Source organism: Mesoplodon bidens (genome assembly GCF_964165515.1).
Source record: "Mesoplodon bidens genome assembly, chromosome: 3".
Classification (NCBI taxonomy): domain Eukaryota; kingdom Metazoa; phylum Chordata; class Mammalia; order Artiodactyla; family Ziphiidae; genus Mesoplodon; species Mesoplodon bidens.
Genome location: NC_138178.1, coordinates 48631939 through 48652403, shown reverse-complemented (window position 1 = coordinate 48652403; position 20465 = coordinate 48631939). Strand labels below are relative to the sequence as shown.

The 20465-nt window shown below is 42.9% G+C and overlaps 1 protein-coding gene across 3 annotated transcripts in view; it reads right to left on the bottom strand.

Annotated features, from left to right (window-relative positions):
• The window catches only part of LIPC (lipase C, hepatic type), a 177680-nt gene that overhangs the window by 49507 nt on the left and 107708 nt on the right, over positions 1–20465 (bottom strand). The window lies entirely within an intron of this gene.

Sequence of the window (20465 nt, the reverse complement as noted above, 5' to 3'; positions counted from 1 at the left end):
AATTGACAAAAATTAAAGAAAAATTATTAAAAGCAACAAGGGGAAAATGACAACATACAAGGGAACTCCCATAAGGTTAACAGTTTCTGATTTCTCAGCAGAAACTCTACAAGCCAGCAGGGAGTGGCATGATATATTTAAAGTGATGAAAAGGAAGAACCTACAAGCAAGATCACTCTGCCTGGAAAGGATCTCATTCAGATTCGATGGAGAAATTAAAACCTTTACAGACAAGCAAAAGCTAAGAGAATTCAGCACCACCAAACCAGCTCTATAACAAATGCTAAAGGAACTTTTCTAACTGGGAAACAGAAGAGAAGAAAATGACCTAAAAAAACAAACACTAAACAATTAAGAAAATGGTAATAGGAACATACATATCAATAATTGCCTTAAACGTGAATGGATTAGGGGCTTACCTGGTGGCGGAGTTGTTAAGAATCCACCTGCCGATACAGGGGACATGGGTTCGAGCCCTGGTCAGGGAAGATCCCACATGCTGCGGAGCAACAAAGCCTGTGTGCCACAACTACTTAGCCTGTGCTCTAGAGCCCATGAGCCACAACTACTGAAACTTGCGCGCCTATGCTCTGCAATAAGAGTAGCCGCCGCACTGAGAAGCCTGCACACCGCAGTGAAAGAGTAGCCCATGTTCACCACAATTAGAGAAAGCCCGTGCACAGCAATGAAGACCCAATGCAGCCAAAAATAAATAAATAAATTTAAAAAAATGTTAATGGATTAAATGCTCCAAGCAAAAGACACAGGCTCACTGAATCGATACAAAAACAAGAACCATATATATGCTGTCTACAAGAGACCCACTTCAGACATAGGGACACATACAGACTGAAAGTGAGGGGATGGAATAAGATATTCCATGCAAATGGAAATCAAAAGAAAGCTGGAGTAGCAATATTCATATCAGATAAAATAGATGTTAAAATAATGTTACAAGAGACAAGGAAGGACACTACATAGTGATCAAGGGATCAATGCAAGAAGAAGATGTAACAATTATAAATATACATGCACCCAACATAGGAGCACCTCAATACATAAGGCAAATGCTAACAGCTATAAAAGAGGAAATCGACAGTAACACAATATAGTGGGGGACTTTAACACCTCACCTACACCAACAGACAGATCATCCCGACAGAAAATTAATAAGGAGACACAAGCTTTAAATGACACAATAGGCCAGATAGAATTAATTGATATTTATAGGACATTCCATCCGAAAACAGAAGATTACACGTTCTTCTCAAGTGCGCATGGAATAGTCTCCAGGATAGATCACATCTTGGGTCACAAATCAAGCCTCAGCAAATTTAAGAAAATTGAAATCATATCAAGCAGCTTTTCCGACCACAACACTATGAGATTAGAAATCAGTTACAGGGAAAAAAACCACAAACACATGGAGGTTAAACAATACGTTACTAAATAACCAAGAGATCACTGAAGAAATCAAAGAGGAAATCAAAAAATACCTAGAGACAAATGACAATGAAAACATGACAATTGAAAACCTGTGAGATGCAGCGAAAGCAGTTCTAAGAGGGAAGTTTATAGCAATACAATCCTAACTCAAGAAACAAGAAAAATCTCAAATAAACAATCTAATCATACACCTAAAGGAACTAGAGATAGAAGAATAAACAAAACCCAAAGTTAGTAGAAGGAAAGAAATCATAAAGATCAGGGCAGAAATAAATGAAATAGAAACAAAGAAAACAATAGTAAAGATCAATAAGACTAAAAGCTAGTTCTTTGAGAAGATAAACAAAATTGATAAACCTTTAGCCAGACTCATTAAGAAAAAAAGGGAGAGGACTCAAATCAATAAAATTAGAAATGAAAAAGGGGAAGTTACAATGGACACTGCAGAAATACAAAGCATCCTAAGAGACTACTACAAGCACCTCTATGCCAATAAAATGGACAATCTGGAAGAAATGGACAAATTCTTAGAAAGGTATAACCTTCCAAGACTGAACCAGGAAGAAATAGAAAACGTGAACAGACCAATCACAAGTAATGAAATTGAAACTGTGATTAAAAATCTTCCAACAAACAAAAGTCCGGGACCAGATGACTTCACAGGTGAATTCTATCAAACATTTAGAGAAGAGCTAACACCGATCCTTCTCAAACTCTTCCAGAGGAAGGAACACTCCCAAACTCATTCTATGAGGCCACCATCATCCTGATGCCAAAACCAGACAAAGATACTACAAAAAAAGAAAAGTACAGACCAATATCACTGATGAATATAGATGCAAAAAACCTCAACAAAATACTAGCAAACAGAATCCAACAACACATTAAAAGGATCATACACCATGATCAAGTGGGATTTACGACAGGGATGCAAGGATTCTTCAATATATGCAAATCTATCAATGTGATACACCATATTAATGAACTGAATAATAAAAAGCATATGATCATCTCAACAGATGCAGAAAAACTTTTGACAAAATTCAACACCCATTTATAAAAAAACTCTACAGAAAGTGGGCATAGAGGGAACCTACCTCAACATAGTAAAGGCCATATTTGACAAACCCACAGCTAACATAATTCTCAATGGTGAAAAACTGAAAGCATTTCTTCTAAGATCAGGAACAAGGCAAGGTTGTCCACTTGTGCCACTATTATTCAACATAGTTTTGGAAGTCCTAGCCACAGCAATCAGAGAAGAAAAAGAAATAAAAGGAATACAAATTGGAAAAGAAGAAGTAAAACTGTCACTGTTTGCAGATGACATGATACTATACATAGATAATCCTAAAAATGCCACCAGAAAACTACTTGAGCTAATCAATGAATTTGGTAAAGTTGCAGGATACAAAATCAATGCACAGAAATCTCCTGCATTCCTATACACTGACAAGGAAAGATCAGAAAGAGAAATTAAGGAAGCAATCCCATTCACCACTGCAACAAAAATAATAAAATACCTAGGAATAAACCTACCTAAGGAGGTAAAAGACTTGTACTCAGAAAACTATAAGACACGGATAAAAAATCAAAGATGACACAAACAGATGGAGATGGATTGGAAGAACAGACAGATGTTCTTGGATTGGAAGAATCAATATTGTGAAAATGACTATACTACCCAAAGCAATCTACAGATTCAGTGCAATCCCTGTCAAATTACCAATGGCATTTTTTACAGAACTAGAACAAAAAAATCTTAAAATTTGTATGGAGACACAGAAGACCCCGAATAGCCAAAGTAATCTTGATGGAAAAAAACGGAGCTGGAGGAATCAGACTATTCAACTTCAGACTATACTACAAAGCTTCAGTAATCAAGACAATATGGTACTGGCACAAAAACAGAAATATAGATCAATGGAACAGGATAGAAAGCCCAGAGATAAACCCACGCATCTATGGTCAACAAATCTATGACAAAGGAGGCAAGGATATACAATGGTGAAAAGACAGTCTCTTCAATAAGTGGTGCTGGGAAAACTGGACAGCTACATGTAAAAGAATGAAATTAGAACAATCCCTAACACCATACACAAAAATAAACTCAAAATGGATTAGAGACCTAAATGTAAGACCGGACACTATAAAACTCTTAGAGGAAAACATAGGAAGAACATTCTTTGACATAAATCACAGCAATAACTTTTTTGACTCACCTCCTAGAGTAATGGAAATAAATCAAAAATAAACAAATGGGACCTAATGAAACTTAAAAGCTTTTGCAAATCAAAGGAAACTATAAACAAGATGAAAAGACAACCCTCAGAATGGGAGAAAATATTTGCAAACAAATCAATGGACAAAGGATTAATCTCCAAAATATACGAACAGCTCATGCAGCTCAATATTAAAAAAAGAAACAACCCAATCAAAAAGTGGGCAGATGGGGGCTTCCCTGGTGGCGCAGTGGTTGAGAGTCCACCTGCTGATGTAGGGGACGCGGGTTTGTGCCCCGGTCCAGGAGGATCCCACATGCCGCGGAGCGGCTGGGCCCGTGAGCCATGGCCACTGAGCCTGCGCGTCCGGAGCCTGTGCTCTGCAACGGGAGAGGCCACAACAGTGAGAGGCCCACGTACAGCAAAAAAAAAAAAAAGTGGGCAGAAGACCTAAATAAACATTTCTCCAAAGAAGACATACAGATAGCCAAGAGGCACATGAAAAGCTTCTCAACATCATTAATTATTAGAGAAATGCAAATCAAAACTACAGTGAGGTATCACCTCACACCAGTTAGAATGGGCATCATCAGAAAATCTACAAAGAACAAATGTTGCAGAGGGTGTGGAGAAAAGGCAACCCTCTTGCACTGTTGGTGGGAATGTAAATTGATACAGCCACTTTGAAGAACAGTATGGAGGTTCCTTAAAAAACTAAAAATAGAATTACCACATGACCCAGCAATCCCATTGCTGGGCATACCCAGAGAAAACCATAATTCAAAAAGACACATGCACCCCAATGTTCACTGCAGCACTATTTACAATAGCCATGTCATGGAAGCAACCTAAATGCCCATCGACAGATGAATGGATAAAGAAGATGTGGTACATATATACAATAGAATATTACTCAGCCATAAAAAGGAACAAAACTGGGTCATTTGTAGAGACATGGATAGATCTAGAGACTGTCATACAGAGTGAAGTAAGTCAGAAAGAGAAAAACAAATATCGTATATTAATGCATATATGTGGAATTTGGAAAAATGGTACAGATGAACTGGTCTGCAAGGCAGAAATAGAGACACAGATGTAGAGAACAAATGTACGGAAACCAAGGGAGGAAAGCCAGGGTGGGGGTGGTGGTGGGATGAATTGGGAGATTGGGATTGACATGTATACCCTAATATGTATGAAATAGATAACTAATAAGAACCTGCTGTATATAAAAAAAAGAGTCATAAAAAATATAATGTATCAATTATATGTTTGGGCTGTAGATCCTAAAGGCCAAGCTCTTCATTATTATTATCCATTCTGTCAACAACAACAAAAAACCAAAACGTAATACTGGAAGTCCTTGCTAGATAGGCAAGGAAAAGAAATAAAAGGCATCCAAGTCAGAAAGGAAGAAGTGAAATTATCTATGTTTGCTGATGACATGATCTTGTATATAGAAAATCCTAAAGACTCCACCAAGAACTGTTAGACTTAATAAATGAATTCAGTAAAGTTTCAAGATACAAAATCAATATACACAGTTCAGTTGCCTTTGTATACACTAACAATGAACTGTTTGGGGAAAACAAAACAAAACAAAACCCAGTCTTGTTCTTCAATGCAACCCCTATCAAAATACCTAAGGCATTTCCCACAGAAATAGAAAAAAATCCTAAAACTCATAGAAACCACAAAAGACCCTGAATAGCCAAAGCAAACTTGAGAAAGAACAAAGCTTGAGGTATCACACGTCCTGATTTCAAACTATATTATAAACATATAGTAATCAAAACTATATGGTGTTGGCATAAAATTAGATACGTAGACCAATGGAACAGATTTAAGAGCCCAGAGATAAGCCCACACATATACGCCTTCACTGACCTTGGCCTCAGGGGCCCTTAACTTCAGCTGTTGAACAAGTCAGGGGGTTAGGTTCCTTCCCATGGGGTCCTCAGGGGCCTGAAAGAGGAAAAGTGGTCCCACAGGGAGCTTCCCAAGTAGGCAGCTTCCTCTCTGGCAGAATTGGGCCCAGCAGATGGCAAAGTGCTTAGGGTTATGGGGAGCCCAGGTGCGAGGAACTCTATGGAAAGAAGCCTACCTAGCATTTGAAAGCCAGGCAGAGAGGGATGTGCTGGTACCCAGTGGACTCAGCTGGCTCAGCTTTGGAAGGGGTGGGGGGAGGGAGAGGAAAGCATGTGCGTCTCAGTCAGGAAGCTTCTTCCCAGGGCCTGTCGAGGGCTTTCAGAGACTGACGCTTCCCTAGCAGCCAGTCCATCTGGGCTGGTGCTCCTGGAGTGTTGGGAGCAAGGATATTTTAGATGTGTCAAAAGTGACGAATGTTGGAAAGTGCCATTGGCATCTCTGGGAACTCGCACTTTACACTGGCAGCTAAGATGTGCCAGGCTCTTTGGAAGAAATTGAACTCTGGAGGAAGTTGGAAAGTTTTTAAAACAGGCAGCTTCTGCGTGCCATCGCAGATGTGGGTGGCAATGGGGTGGGCCCTGTAAGTAGACACAGAACCATGAAATCAGTGAAGATGGGTCTGGGATGTGCTAATGGCCGAGGTCTTGGCAAAAAGAAGTGACATTCAGAGAGGTCAGCAGGAAGGAGCAGAAGCATAAAAAAACAGAATTGCGCAAGTGGAAGCCTGAGGTTGGAGTCAGTAGAGCTCGCTGCCTGCAGCACTGGGACTGCAAGACTGGCCTGTTAACTGCTGCCCGCCAGGATTGAGCAGGGGCAGCAGCCAGAGCCTGTCGGAGGCTGGAGGTGAGCCCCAGGCCTTTGCCCAGCTTGAGGCTGGAACAAGGCACCAGTGTATCTGGATTTGAAAACATCCCAGGCAATGTGTTACTGGAATTCAACATCTACCCTCAAGATAATGCATCCTCAGAGGAGGGTGTCTTGCTATTCTGTTTTCAGTATGCCTTTGTTTTGTACGTAGTGTTACTGGTTCTCTGAATATGCAAGGAGATGGCTCATCCCAGGCTTCTTGGGAGTTGTGGGGTGGAGGAAGCACAGGTGGTGGCCACTCTGGACCATACCTGCCAGAAGAAGGAGGGTGGAATCACACCATAAGGGGCTGGGGTCAGGCCACTAGGGCCAGTCCTAGGCAAGTCATGGGGAGGGAGGAGAGTGGTGAGGTGATATCTTGGATATGGACCACCGGGGTGCTAGGGGTGGTGGTGCAGGACCCAGCTGGAACAGCCCAGTATGTCATCCTGCAGAAGGATGAATGAGGGGCAGGGGAAAAGTGACAGGGATGGATGGAGAAGCTCTCATCAGCTCTACCTGCCCCCAGGTGTTCCCTAAAGAAGACACAACAACTCTCTTTTCTGATCATTGTCTTCTCCTGCTTCCCCCCACAACTCCCACAGCCAGTAGAGAAAGGAGGTAGCGAGAGAGAGTTCACAGTCGTCTTCGTTGTCATCATCATCATCATCATCATCATCATCATCATCATCATCACTACTATAATCACCATCAGTACTTGGACTTCTTATATACCCTGCTCAACTTGTCGAGGACTGCACTTGTCTTTCCACCTCCTACCTCCAACCAGCTTTTGCTGACTTCCTCATCCTGCTCCCACATTCCTCTTCTTCCAGGCACTTGAGACACCCCCCAAGTCATCTCCCACTCCTCCCTCTTCTTTTTTGCCCTCCTACCATCAGCAACTACCACTCACTGCAGCATTAACACATGTGATTGCTTCCTGGCACTTCCATCCTTCTCTATCCTGCCAAACACTCTGCCCCAGTGCGAGTTGCTTGGAGGCCCCGAGCAACCCTGCTTTCTCCTGCCTTCATGACTTTGCTCTCACAGTTCCCTCTGCTGGGAGTTCTCGCTCCCCTTCCTATGCCTCAGCCCTCACTTTGGAAGGAATGAGAGAACATGTGCCTAGGGTTGAGGCTTTAGGAAACTTCTGACAACTAGTCAGGAGAGGGGCCCCTTCTGTGTGCTCCCCAGACCACCGTGCAGACCCTGAGGGAGGGATTCTTTGTCTCCTTGCTGACTTCATGACTGGCTCTGAGTGGTACATGCCTTAGGCCTCTGCATGCTCCTGGCACTTGTGTTAACAAGGCTGCTGCAGAGCTGGGTGTTTGCTGAATTGAACTATCAGGATTATTTAATTTTTCTGCTCTTCCTAGGGAAAGATGTGACACAGTCAGCCAATAGTGAGAGAAAGAGGAGGGTAAAGGCAGGGACTCCACACTGTGTCACTTCTAATACCAACAGTCCCCTTCTAGTGGTCATGAGCTGTTAAACTACTAACACAGTAATCCCCACCTCTGTTTACTCTCTAGGAATGAGCTGGAAAAAAGGCACTTGTAGATAAGAAGGAAGTTCCGGACATTCTTTGTAATCATAGATGGTCCTTTGTTTTGTCTTCAACTTGAAGTTCTCCAGACCCTGTACTGGTCTCTTTCCCTCTCTTCCCTTCCTCTTTTGTAATTCCTCATTTCAAGCCTTACAATTCAGTTTTTAAAAACTGCCTTTGTGAAGCCTGTTCTCATATGGGAATTTGATGAGCTATTAATAGGGGTTTGCAGGGAAAAAGAGTTTTGTAGTCGAATAAATTTGGGACATGTTGTATTAAGCAATATTAATCAGGCTTCCTGCTGGCCAGAGACGTTAAGATGCTACTTACTGTGCATTTAATCTCTAGTAGGGACAAATGATATGCAGTGGTTCTCAAACTCGATTACAGTTGACCTTTGAACAACGTGGGGACTTGGGGTACCAACGCCCTGTGCAGCGGAAAATCTGCGTACTGCTCTCTCTGCCTCAAAAACAAAGGGGTAGATAAATGACTCACAAGGGCAGGAAGCTGAAACAGTTTGGATAGAATCAGGACTCAAACCCTAGCTCTTTTGATTCCACATAGTATGACGTCTAATTGAACACAAACTTTCCCCTACACTTAGTTAATTCAAAGATCTGTAAAATGAAAGTACAGGTACTATATTTATTGAAAAAAATCCACATATAAGTGGACCTGCACAGTTCAAACCCATCTAGTTCAAACCGGTGTTGTTTAAGGGTCAACCGTACTTTGGGGTAGGGGTAGGCTGCCCCTGTTGCCCTCACCATTCCTTTTAGTGGCCAACCATTTCTGGGACTGATATCTCATGGGACACACTTGAGGAAATCCTGTTTGAGGACTGTTTTCCATCGTGCCTGTATCCTGCAGAGCGGCACGCACATTCATCTGTGTCTGGAAGGCCAGTGCTGGCTGTGCGAATGAAGGCAAGGCCTCGTGGTGGGACACAGGCTGGGCCCTGTGAGACTGTAGGGTCAGGCCACTCAAGATGGCTGTTGTCTTACTCTCTGTACATCCCCTGCTCGACGAGTGCCTGCTTCACCTACACCCTGTCACATGAATGCGCTTGCCCACTGCCCCAGCTAGTGATTGTTCTAATCCTGAGGCCAGAACAGCTCCCACCTGCTAGTTTTTAAAGGGAAATATCTGCCTCATGATGGTTGTTAACCTGAGGGGCTGTGAGGAACACGCCCCAGTCCTGGTTTCCCTGGTAACTGATGAGCCAACCTGAAGTCAATTCCCCCTATAAATGGTAGCCTCCTTTTCTCCTGAGTAGCAAAGATCGCTGTCTTGTCTGCCGTATGCTGTACACGGTGCGGGTATCGCTCCAGGACCTGCAGGCCTGCGGGGTGCAGCCCAACAGAGAGGTACAAGGCTCTTCTCAGATGCTGGTTATGGGTGGTGATGCCAGAAAGTTAGAACTACAAAACATCCTGTTGGAGTCATTGCTGTGATGGTCTCATCTCCCAGAAATGACCACTGTCCTTACTTTTTTGGTATATTTCCTTCGAGGTTTTTCCATGCAGACTTGTCATATAGGGTTTTACTTATGGGTTTTATTAAAGTAAAGAGGGTCTGTTGATTAACATTTGTGGAATTAATAGAAATGGGGGCACTGTAGAACAGTATTGTAGCTGGCTGGGAAATGATGTTTTAAAAGAAGATAAAATTTAATGGTTTTTGAATTGTGTTCCTAGGATCCCAAGCCCAAGATGTTTCCCATTAAAAACTAGCAAAGTACCTGTGGAGGTACTTTGGGGGCTGCTGTGAGGGTGCGAGGGGATGTAGAAGTTGAGGGCAGGTTCCTGATGTCCATCTCTGTTTTAACTGAACACTGCTTTCAGGTTTTAATGTTTTTTGGGTTTTTTTTTGCTGGAAATCTTGTTTGTAGGAGGGCTTCCATGGCTGACATATGTTCATAAACCACAAATCTAGACCAATCACTCATTTAACAGATTAAAACAAAACAAAACAAAAACTCTGGTGCAGAAAGGTTAAAACACATGTAAATCAGTCACATATCTGGATAATGGATCTAGAATCCAAGTTTCCTGACACATCAGCGAATGCTCTTTCTACACACTCTCCTGTTTGTTTATTTCCTACTGACTGAGCCAATTTCCAAAGAAAAGAATAAAAGATAGCAAGGAACAAACAGCACCGAGGATACCGTGGTAAATCCACTGAGAAACAGTTGGGGGAAAGGTACAGAGCGATCCCATCTGTTTCTCATTTCATATGTTTCACTCTAGTTCTTCTTATGTGAGGCCTTAAAACGTAAAGAAATGGATGATAAGAGCAAGGGCTGCTCCTGCCAAGAATAACTCAGAAGGAGACACAGTACAATACCCCAGTCTCCAGTGAAAGAAACTGATCAAAATGGCTGTGTTCTGTAAATATTCAGTCTATTGATGAAGAGCTCTGCAAACGGGCAGCTCCTAAGCAGGCTTCCCAAGAGAATTTGGCGGGGAGCTAAACAAGACAGAATAATGGCAGATATGCCTGTCTTGTTGACTGGGGTGGAGGTACTTACGAAGGAGGGGGATTAATTGAGTTGTCATGTCTCAACCACATGGACTACTCTGTGTTTAGTGTAGTGGCGGGTTGGGCGGAGGGGACCACAGAGGGGCTCAGAAGCACCTCTCCTAATCCGTAGATTTGCCTGGTTGGTTAGAAGTGTGGTCCCTTTAATTGTAATGATGCTAACACTCACTGTGTATTTCCTGTGCCCCACGCAGTTCACTAACCTCTCACAAATCACTCTGAGGTAGGAGAGTCCTCCTCAGACCCAGGCAGTTTGGCTCCAGAGTGGACATTCTTTATGGAGGTGATAAAGCTTATTTATTTATCGGAAGTATAATTCATGCACAGTAAGGTGCACAAATTTTAAATGTAGAGCTTTGAGTTTCTACCTCTGTTTACAACCTATGTAGCCACCACCTAGAGCAAGACAGAACATTTCCATTCCCAGATGGTTCCCTGAAACCCATCTCCAGGTAATACCACCACAGACATAATTACTGTTCTGGCTTCCATCATCAGAGATTAGTTCTGCCTGTTTTTGCACTTCACATAAGTGGATTCATACAGCATGTGCTTTTTTGTGTGCCTGGCTCCACTCAATAGTATGTGTGGTTCATCCACGGTATTGCATGAACAGAGCCTGCATCTTAACTACTGTGCCATACTGCCTCTGGTCAGGTTAACTAATTCTGTGTTGCCTCCTGCAAATGTCTCCTTGGAAAGTAGTTTGGGTTACTCAGAGTTGGCTGAGCCTCAAGCAGAGGGGAGTGAGAACACAAAAAGGTAACTTCAGGGTGTGGCCAAGAAGAGAACCTTTTAGATAACTCCCAGGTGCTGTACAATTCTCAGTCCCTCACTGCTGGGTTTCAGGTCCCGACTCACTGGCATAAGCGCAAGTTCCTCTCTTGGTTTTGTGTCTCTCCTTTTACGGAATAAACTTTGTCCCTGCCACCCCCTCAAACACGTGGGCAGCATTCTTAAGCATCATCAAGACAGTGGTTTTCAGCTGAGGGGTGCTTTATTTGTCTCCTCTTCCCCTCCTCCCCCACTGAGCACATTAGACAAAATGGTAGCATTTAGAGAGATTTTTGGTTGCCAAGCATAGGGGTGGGGAGATGCTACTGGCATCTAGTGACTGGAGGCCAGGGGTGCTACTAAATATCCTACAAGGCACAGGACGGCCCCCACCCTCACATCTAAAAAGAATTATCCAGCCCCAAATGACAATGGAGCTGCTGTGGAGAAGCCCTGGTCTAGGATCCACACGAAATCCGGAGGTTGTTTTCTGATACAGGAAGAGAAGAAGCAGGGCAAAATGGGAAGAGTTCTTGACCCAGAGTTAGAAGACCCTAGAAGTTCAAGGTCTTACTCTGCCACCAAGTAGCCATCTGACCTTGTTCACATCATGTAACTTCTGTGAGGCTCATTTCCCTCATCTTTTGCTAAGAACTGTACTGCCTGCCTCTCCTACTTACAGATTTATTGTCAGGATCAAGTGAGAATGTCAATGGTATCGTTTTGAAATGCTTACATGTTATTATTTTATTGGACTGTGACAGCAAATCAAGCCTATGGGTGTTTTTGTGTCTAATGTCAGTGCAGGGATATTTTCAGCAGGGTTTCTATTTTCCTGTGTTCAGTTTCCAGGGTCATAGCCTCATTCTCACATGTGTGTGAGAAAGGAGCTCATATACAAAGGGTGTTTCCTGGAACTATGGGCAGGGCTTCAAACATCCCTGCAATTCTGTAAGGCTGCAGTTCTCAACACTGGAACTTGCAGTCTGGAAATGCTCTTTGAAAATCTTGTGAGACTTCCAAAGCGGTTTGCTTCAAAAGAGCAAGGTATTTTTAGGGTTGAATCTTGGATTTGATTTTGTTACGTGAGAGGCTGAGGGCTATAGGCCCTTCTGGGTGAGGATGAGGAATGTTATGACGATGCTTGTTTGATTGTCATATTGTTCAGCTTAGTGTGCTATGCCACGTAATGTAGAGAGGGGTACAACCCTCAGAGAGCAAGGGGTAAGAGGCCTGGTGCTGTGCAAATCTTGTGCCAAAGAAATGTTAGGTATTAAAACACTGGAGGACTTTGTTTTATGAGTAAGAGGATGAGGTAGTAAACAATTCTACTTAAATACGGTGTTGAAAGGAGACAGTGTGGTAAAGGACGGTGTGGGACATGGGTATTTTGGCATCATATTGTAATTATTAATAACATCAGCAGTGTTGTTTAGAATTTTAATACAGGGTTGAGATGGGTTGAGTGCGTCTAAGAAAGCCACCCCAAATTCTAGTATTCAAAAGTGCATACCAAAGGACTTCTGCTGCCAGACATGATGTGATACCGAGCAGGGCCCTATGGGGCTCCTGTGGACAAAAGTCTCTCTGTGTCCCCCATTTCTTTGATTACAGGAACTAGGCTTCATTCAGCCTCCATGACCTTCCTTGAGTTCCAAGGGCAGATTCAAGCAGTTGTTAATTAAAGGAGGGAGGGGATGCGAGACAAGGGAGAAACCAACAGTCGAGAGAAACAGCAGTGCAGCCTTGGGGCAGGGTCCTGATTCCCCATCAAGGGATACACACAAGAATACCTTTGAGCTGTTTTGCAGATACTGAAACACCCCTCCAGGTGGGAGAAGTTAACGATTAATGGTGGTGTGCTGCCCACAAGCATGCAGACCCCAGACTGGTTAGACCTGAAGGTTGATGATGCTGACTCCTACTTACCTCACCACCAACCCATCAGAAGAATGTCCACAAGCTGATCACACCCTCTTTGAACCATTACTATAACACTTCTCACTACCCTCTCCAAGTTGGGGATACATAGTTTTTCGAGGCAGGAGCTCCCTGGGTCCCCCTTTGCCTGGCAAAGTAATAAACCTATTCTTTTCTACTTCACCCAAAACTCTATGAGATTCGATTTGGCACTGGTGTACAGAGAAGCTGAGCTTTCGGCATCAGATGGAATAAGAATTCAGATTGATCTTCTCACCATAAACAACTGGGCAAAATATATGAAACAGTTTTTAAACACTCAGTAGTAAGCAGTACAGGACAGTGAATTCGAGAGGAGAAATGAATGAGGAGGGCTCTAGCACTTTGCAACCTAGAGAGAGTTTCCAGCCCACAGGCCCCTCCCAGTGGAGGAGGAGAGAAAGTTGGGAGTCAATTCCAAGGCAGCTTGAGTTTACAGAAGAGAGAGAGCTCTAGAGAACTGCCTCCCTTTAGTCTTCAGCTGATAGAGATTAGCACAGGCATGTGAGGAATCTACCTGAGGCTGGGGAAAGAATGAGCAGAAAGGAGCAAGGGGAACAACCCTCTGGCACTCACATAGGGCTGCAAAGAGTTTGTGTTTCCACCAGCAGAGTGAAAAAACCTTGTAAACATAAGGCATTGACTAGATTATTCAAAAGGTTATCACTTCCAGAGTAGGGTAAATTAGCCCTAGACTAAAGGTTGCTCCGGTCTCAACCAACAGTTTTAAAGCACGCCTCAAAAAGATTAAATTGCTCTAAAGTAGTTTAACTGCATCCCAGAACAAAGCTAAAGAATATTTAATACAAGAATATCCGGCACCAACAAGGTAAATTTCATACTTCTCCCATCAAAAATTGTCAGGCATGCAAAGAAGCAGGAAAATACAACCTGTAATGAGAAAAACCCAATGTTAAAACAGTTGCTATAACTATATTTCATATGTCCAAGAAGGTAGAAGGAAATGTAAGCATGGTGAGAAGAAATGTGGAAGATATAAAAAACTATTCTTTGAACTTCTAGAGATTGAAAATAATGTCTGAGATGAATAATACATCGTGTGGGATTAATAACAGATTAGACATTGCAGAAGAGATTAGTGGACTTGAAGGCCTAGCAATAGAAACTATCCAAAATGAAACACAGAGAGAAAAAAAAGACTGAAAATAAATGAACAGTACTTTAGGGAGCTGTGGGCAATTTTAAGTGGTCTTATTTTCATGTAATTGAAGATTCCAAAGAAGAAGAGAGGGGACAGAAAAATTGCTTGAAGAAATAATGGCAGAAAAATGTCTAAATCTGATGAAAACTATAAACACATAGATGTAAGAAGCTCAGTGAACCTCAAGCACAAGAAACGTGAAAAAAAACTATGCCAAGGCACAGCATAATCAAATTGCTTAAAATCAGGGATAAAGAGAAAATCTTTAAAAGCAGCCAGAGGTGGGCCTCCCTGGTGGCGCAGTGGTTGAGAGTCCGCCTGCCGATGCAGGGGATACGGGTTCGTGCCCCGGTCTGGGAGGATCCCACATGCCGCGGAGCGGCTGGGCCCGTGAGCCATGGCCGCTGGGCCTGCGCGTCCAGAGCCTGTGCTTCGCAACCGGGAGAGGCCACAGCAGTGAGAGGCCCACATACCGCAAAAAGAAAAAAAAAAAAAAAAAAAAAAGCAGCCAGAGGCCTAGCTCAGTGTCAGCAGGAAAGAAAAAGCACTGCTTGCAAAACTATAGACACAGTGAAAAGACCATTGGTTATTAGGGCTGGGGGGAGGGAGGGATGAATAGGTGGGGCACAGAGGATTTTTAGGGCAGTGAAACTACTCTGTATGATACTATAATTGTGGATGCATGTCATTATACATTTGTCAAAACTCAGAGAGTGTAGTACACCAAGAATGAACCTTAATGTAAACTATGGACTTTGGGTGATGATGTGTCATGCAGGTTTACCAACTGTAACAAATGTACTGTTCTGGTGGAGGATTTTTTAAAACTTAATTTTTTATTGGACTATAGTTGATTTAGAATGTTGTGTTACTTTCAGGTGTGCAGCAAAGTGAATCAGTTATACATATATCTGGTGGAGGATGCTGATCATCGGGGAGGTTGTGCGTGTGTGGGGACAGGAGGTACATGGGAACTCTCTATATTTCTGCTCAATTTTGCTGTAACCTAAAGGTGCTCTAAAAAATAGAGTGTATTACTTAAAAAAAAAAAAAAAGAAGAGCACTGATAGGTGATGGCCAGATGAAGATTACAGCCTCATGCCCATATTTGTGAGGGAGTATGAAGAGAAAGAGTAATAGAAATTTCACAAAGATGTTAAGCCATTCCTACAAAAAGAGGTCCAAGTTCCAGAACACATTCAATACATTATTTTCCCTAGGAAACATGTTTCCTCCGCTATATATCCCCAGCTCAGTGAATGACACCCCAATGCTGTGACCTTCAGGAACCCCGACTCCAAATTTCTAACTCCATTTCCAGCTGGTTACTATACCCTGCTGATTACAGTCTCCAAAGTGTCTCTCAGTTTGCTTTTCTTCCTTCAATTCTAATTCAGCTCTCAAAACTCTCACAAACTCACTCTTTGACATTGGGGACATCATACTACCCCTCTGGGTTTTGAGTTTGCCCCTGTATAAGAGTATTGGCTAATGATCTCCCAAGGTCCTTTTCACATTTAAAGACTGGGTTTCAGTGATGTTTTAGGTTATGTATGTACAGACCTCTTTTATTTCACACTAATGAAGCTTGATTCTGATGTGGTTATGTCTCGAGAGGACCAGGTTATAAATTATAAATGTGCCCTACACAAAGTACTTGCTAAACAAATAGAGTTTAAAGCAAAACAAAAATAAAAATAAACAAAACTCCAGCCAAACCTGAATAGTTACATTCTGCAGAACAGGATTCAGTCTGTGGTAGCTGACTCATGGTCCTCCCACAGAACTGTTCACATCCTGATCGCCAGAACCTGTGAGCATGTTAATTTATATGGCGAAAGGGGCTTTGCAGATGTGATTAAATTAAGGATCTTGAGACGGGGAGATTATCCTGGATTACCTAGATGGGCCCAATGTAGCCACATGGATCCTCCGAGAGGCTGCTGGATTTGAAGATGTCGGAAGGGGCCATGAACAAAGGAATGCAGGTGGTGTCTAGGAACTGAAAAGGACAAGGGAATGGATTCTCTCTTCAGAGCCTTTAGAAGGAACACAGCCCTGCCGACACCATCATTTTAGGGCTTTCAACCTGTGCAACTGTAAGGTAATAACTTGTGCTATCTTAAGCCGTTAAATTTGTAGTAATTTGTTGCAGAAGCAATAGGAAAGTAACACACAGTCCTTGTTTGCCCATTAACTACTCATCTTTACTGGGAGAGACACTTAGCCTTTTTGGGTCTCTGTTTTACTTTCAGCCAAATTATGTTAAAACTTTCTCTCCTATGTGAGGTAAAAAGGCAAAATGAAATAGCACATAAGACTAGCTGAAATAATAGAAAATACTATTTATAATACCAACATTACTACAACTAGCATACTTGTAATGTTGTATAAATGCCTTACAGGCATTATTTCATTAAACCTCCAAACGATCTTATGAAATAGAGATCCTTATCCACCTTTTAAAGATGGAAAACCGAGGCTTAGAAAGGTCAAGAAAGGTGCTCAGGGTCACAGCACTAGAAAGCAGAGGAGGCTGGCCTTCTGTCTCCGGTCTGTCTGTCTGACTACAAACAGGTGCTCTTGCTCATTTTGTTATCCTGGCAATTAAAACTTTTATGTAAATGGGGGCCATTATGATGATGATGATTACTGTACCATTCTGTTATTATTCTGTCCTCATGCCTCTTTCCTGTAACAACATCTGATTGCTCCACTCATCATACCCCAGCCTGTCACCAGCTTGTCACAGAAGTGATTGAAAGGCTACTGACTTTCCGGCCGGTCGAAGTTGGCAAAGGCTGAGGAGATGTTTGTTTATCTGAGAGCAAATGGGCTCTGAGGTTTGGAAACAGAAACACCCCTCCTTCCACGCCCTAGAGAAAGGCGGTTGCATATGGTGAGGATGGTGCTTGGCCATTTGCGAGTGGAGACAGGACACACATGCCAGCTGCCTCGGGTCTCCTCAGACTTCTTGGTTGCACAAGAGTGAACTCAAAGAGTTTCTTTGAGGGGGCTGTGTCATTTGAGCCCTAATCCACGTTTTTAATAAAATGAGGCACATGCTAATTGCAGCCTGTTTTCCAATCCCTCCCCCCTTCTTTCACATATCTGTTTCCTCTTCCCTTTTCTTCCCCTCACCTTCCATTTCCACCCATTGTTCTAAGGTCTGTTTGTTTTTAAGGAGTTGGCTTGGCTAATAGGAATTAGCGCCAAAGGGGCCAGCTTTGCTTGAACCGTGCTTCCTGGCATAGAGAGGAACGGTTTGCTTTGAAGGTTGTTGAGAATATTTGGATTAAGCACATTCGTTCTAATATTTTCCCTCGTTTCCCATCATTAAAGAGCTCCAAAAGGTTTAAGCTGGTGCAGAGTTTGTTCTAGTTTGTCATTGGGAGCAAGCGTCTGGAACAGGGTTGATCTAAAAATGCTTTCTGAGGGAAGCCTCGTTAATGGGGCAGGCTGCAAATTCCCATCAAAGGAGTGTCATCTTTCAAAACAGCTTCTTGGCAGAAAGGGATATGGAATTGTAGAGAAATCTGAATCTGCTAAGCTTCCATGAAACGTGCTCCTTGATTCCAGATGGTGCTGAGCAGAATCTGGGGGCCCCGGGCTGTGAAACCTGGACTTCTTCAGTGGCATGATGCCTCAGAAAGGTTGGGTCTCCTTTGGGATGAAACGGTCATCAGTTTGGACGAGTTTTTTTAATTTTTGTGTGTTCCTCCTTTTTTTGTGCGTGTCACCTTTTCTATGTACTTTTTGTGTGTGTGTGACCTATTATTGGGCTGGTGTATTTGTTTTGCCTGGAGGTGAAGGAACTTTTTCACTGGGATCTGGAGGATGTTTTCATTCATTCATTCATTCATTCATTCATTCATTCATTTATGGCTGCGTTGGGTCTTCGTTGCTGCGTGCGGGCTTTCTCTAGTTGCAGCAAGTGGGGACTACTCTTCGTTGTGGTGCATGGGCTTCTCATTGCAGTGGCTTCTCTTGTTGCAGAGCATGGGCTCTAGGTGTGCGGGCTTCAGTAGTTGTGGCACGTGGACTCAGTAGTTGTGGCTCATGGGCTCCAGAGTGCAGGGTCAGTAGTTTTGATGCATGGGCTTAGTTGCTCCGTGGCATGTGGGATCTTCCTGGACCAGGGCTCGAACCTGTGTCCCCTGCATTGGCAGGGGGATTCTAAACTACTGCACCACCAGGGAAGTCCTGGAGGATGTTTTCTGAGTGAGCCTCATTGTGGTATTTCCTCTTTTTATGACCATCTTACTTCCTCATTCTCACTGTAAGCATCTTGAGGACGGGGGCCATGATTTCACATTTCATCCCCGCTCCCCACCTTGTACCTCATGCAACAGATGCTTAGCCCATTCTTGGTACCTGAACCCAAGCCATGTGCATCTGCTAAGGCGCCAACTCCACAACCAGACCACTTTAAGATGGGATGGGACAAGCCCAAGACTCTGTCTGCTGTCTTAAAAGACTGTTGAATCTAGAGAAGTCACCCGTGTGTGGCCTTTGATCTCTGTGGCATTTCCAAGCAGCCTGGCTGGCTCAGCCTCCTTGGGTCATCCATCTTCCTTCCTGGTTCAAAGACACCTGGCCTCATTTTTCACATCTATCCCTGCCTCTGACTTGAATGGCCTTTTCTCTCTTAAGAAAGCAAAATAAAACAAACCAAAAATCAAACTCTTTTTTTTTTAAATTAAAAAAGGAATAAATGTTCATTGTAGAGAACTTAAAAAATGGAGAAAAACACTAAAAGTACAAAGGAAAGTATCTAAAATGACCTGTAACCTCACAATCAAAGATAACCATTGGATTAAGGTTTCTGTCTAGTCTTTAAAATGAGATAAGTGTTGGATGTGTATATGTATGGAAAAGTGTGTGTACATAAATATATCCGTATTTCTTATGTAAAGTCCTGATTTTACAACTTACTGTTTTGTCTTGGACATTTCCCATGACATCAGTAATTGGCTTTAATGTCCACAGAGAATTTCAACATGTGGTTGTAGGAGAATTTAAGTTTTTTTCTCCCGAATGTAAGCAACACTGTGATGCAGTCCTTCCTATTCATGGGCTTCTTTCTACATCCCAGATTCATACCTTTTTGAATAAATTCCTGGAAGTAGAACTACTAGGCTAAGTGACGTGAACTTTTAAAAGACTCCAACTACATATTGTCATTTGTCTGTTAGCTCCAATCTAGCTCTAACTTGTGCAAAGCAACAAGTGGGTATGCTGTAAACACAGTGGTTCCCACCTACCTCAGTACCATGGGGGTGGGGGTCCCACCTGTCTCCAGTCAGCCCTACCTATAGTTCTCCCATGAGAACCCTTCTGGGGCCTAACCTTGGGGTGTGGTATTTATGGTTCATGTCCTTGAAGCATCTGCCATTATCACTAGAGAGCCCCATAGTAGATGCATTGGGATAAGTTATTGCCTACAATTTCCTTGAGTTAAAGCCTTGCATTTAATGAGGACTTGGTTACTCTCCTTTCACCACTCTCCCTTTCCAGGGACTAAGAAGGAATCAAGGGAGAGGACCGAAGGATACCTTTGAGTTGGATCAACAGCTGGAAAATCTCAGCTGGAAACATGCCAGAATTATATATGAATGTGGATGATCATTTAATTAATATTTTGTACCATTTCATGTAGTGCAGAGGAAAAGCACAGGAGGGGGGTCAGGAGTCCTGGATTCTAGTTTTCCTTCTTCCAGGCATTAGCTGAGTGAACTTGGGAAGTCTCTTAACCTAATTGACCCCTAGTCATCTCATCTGTAAAAGACATATAATAATAATGCCTTCCAGGTGTGGTTCTTGAGATGCTGAAATGAGATGTTGTGTGCCAGCACTTTGTGTGCTAGGGTATATCTGCTAGATTATATCTGGAGGGAAGTGCTGTCTTCCTCCTTGACTCCATCTGAAACTTTGTTGGCAATGCCTCAGTCTCGCAGAGTTTTAAGACAGCTGCCTGTGGGCCTTTGGCCTCTGAGTTCTGACCTGCCTGGGGCAGGTCATCAGAAACTGG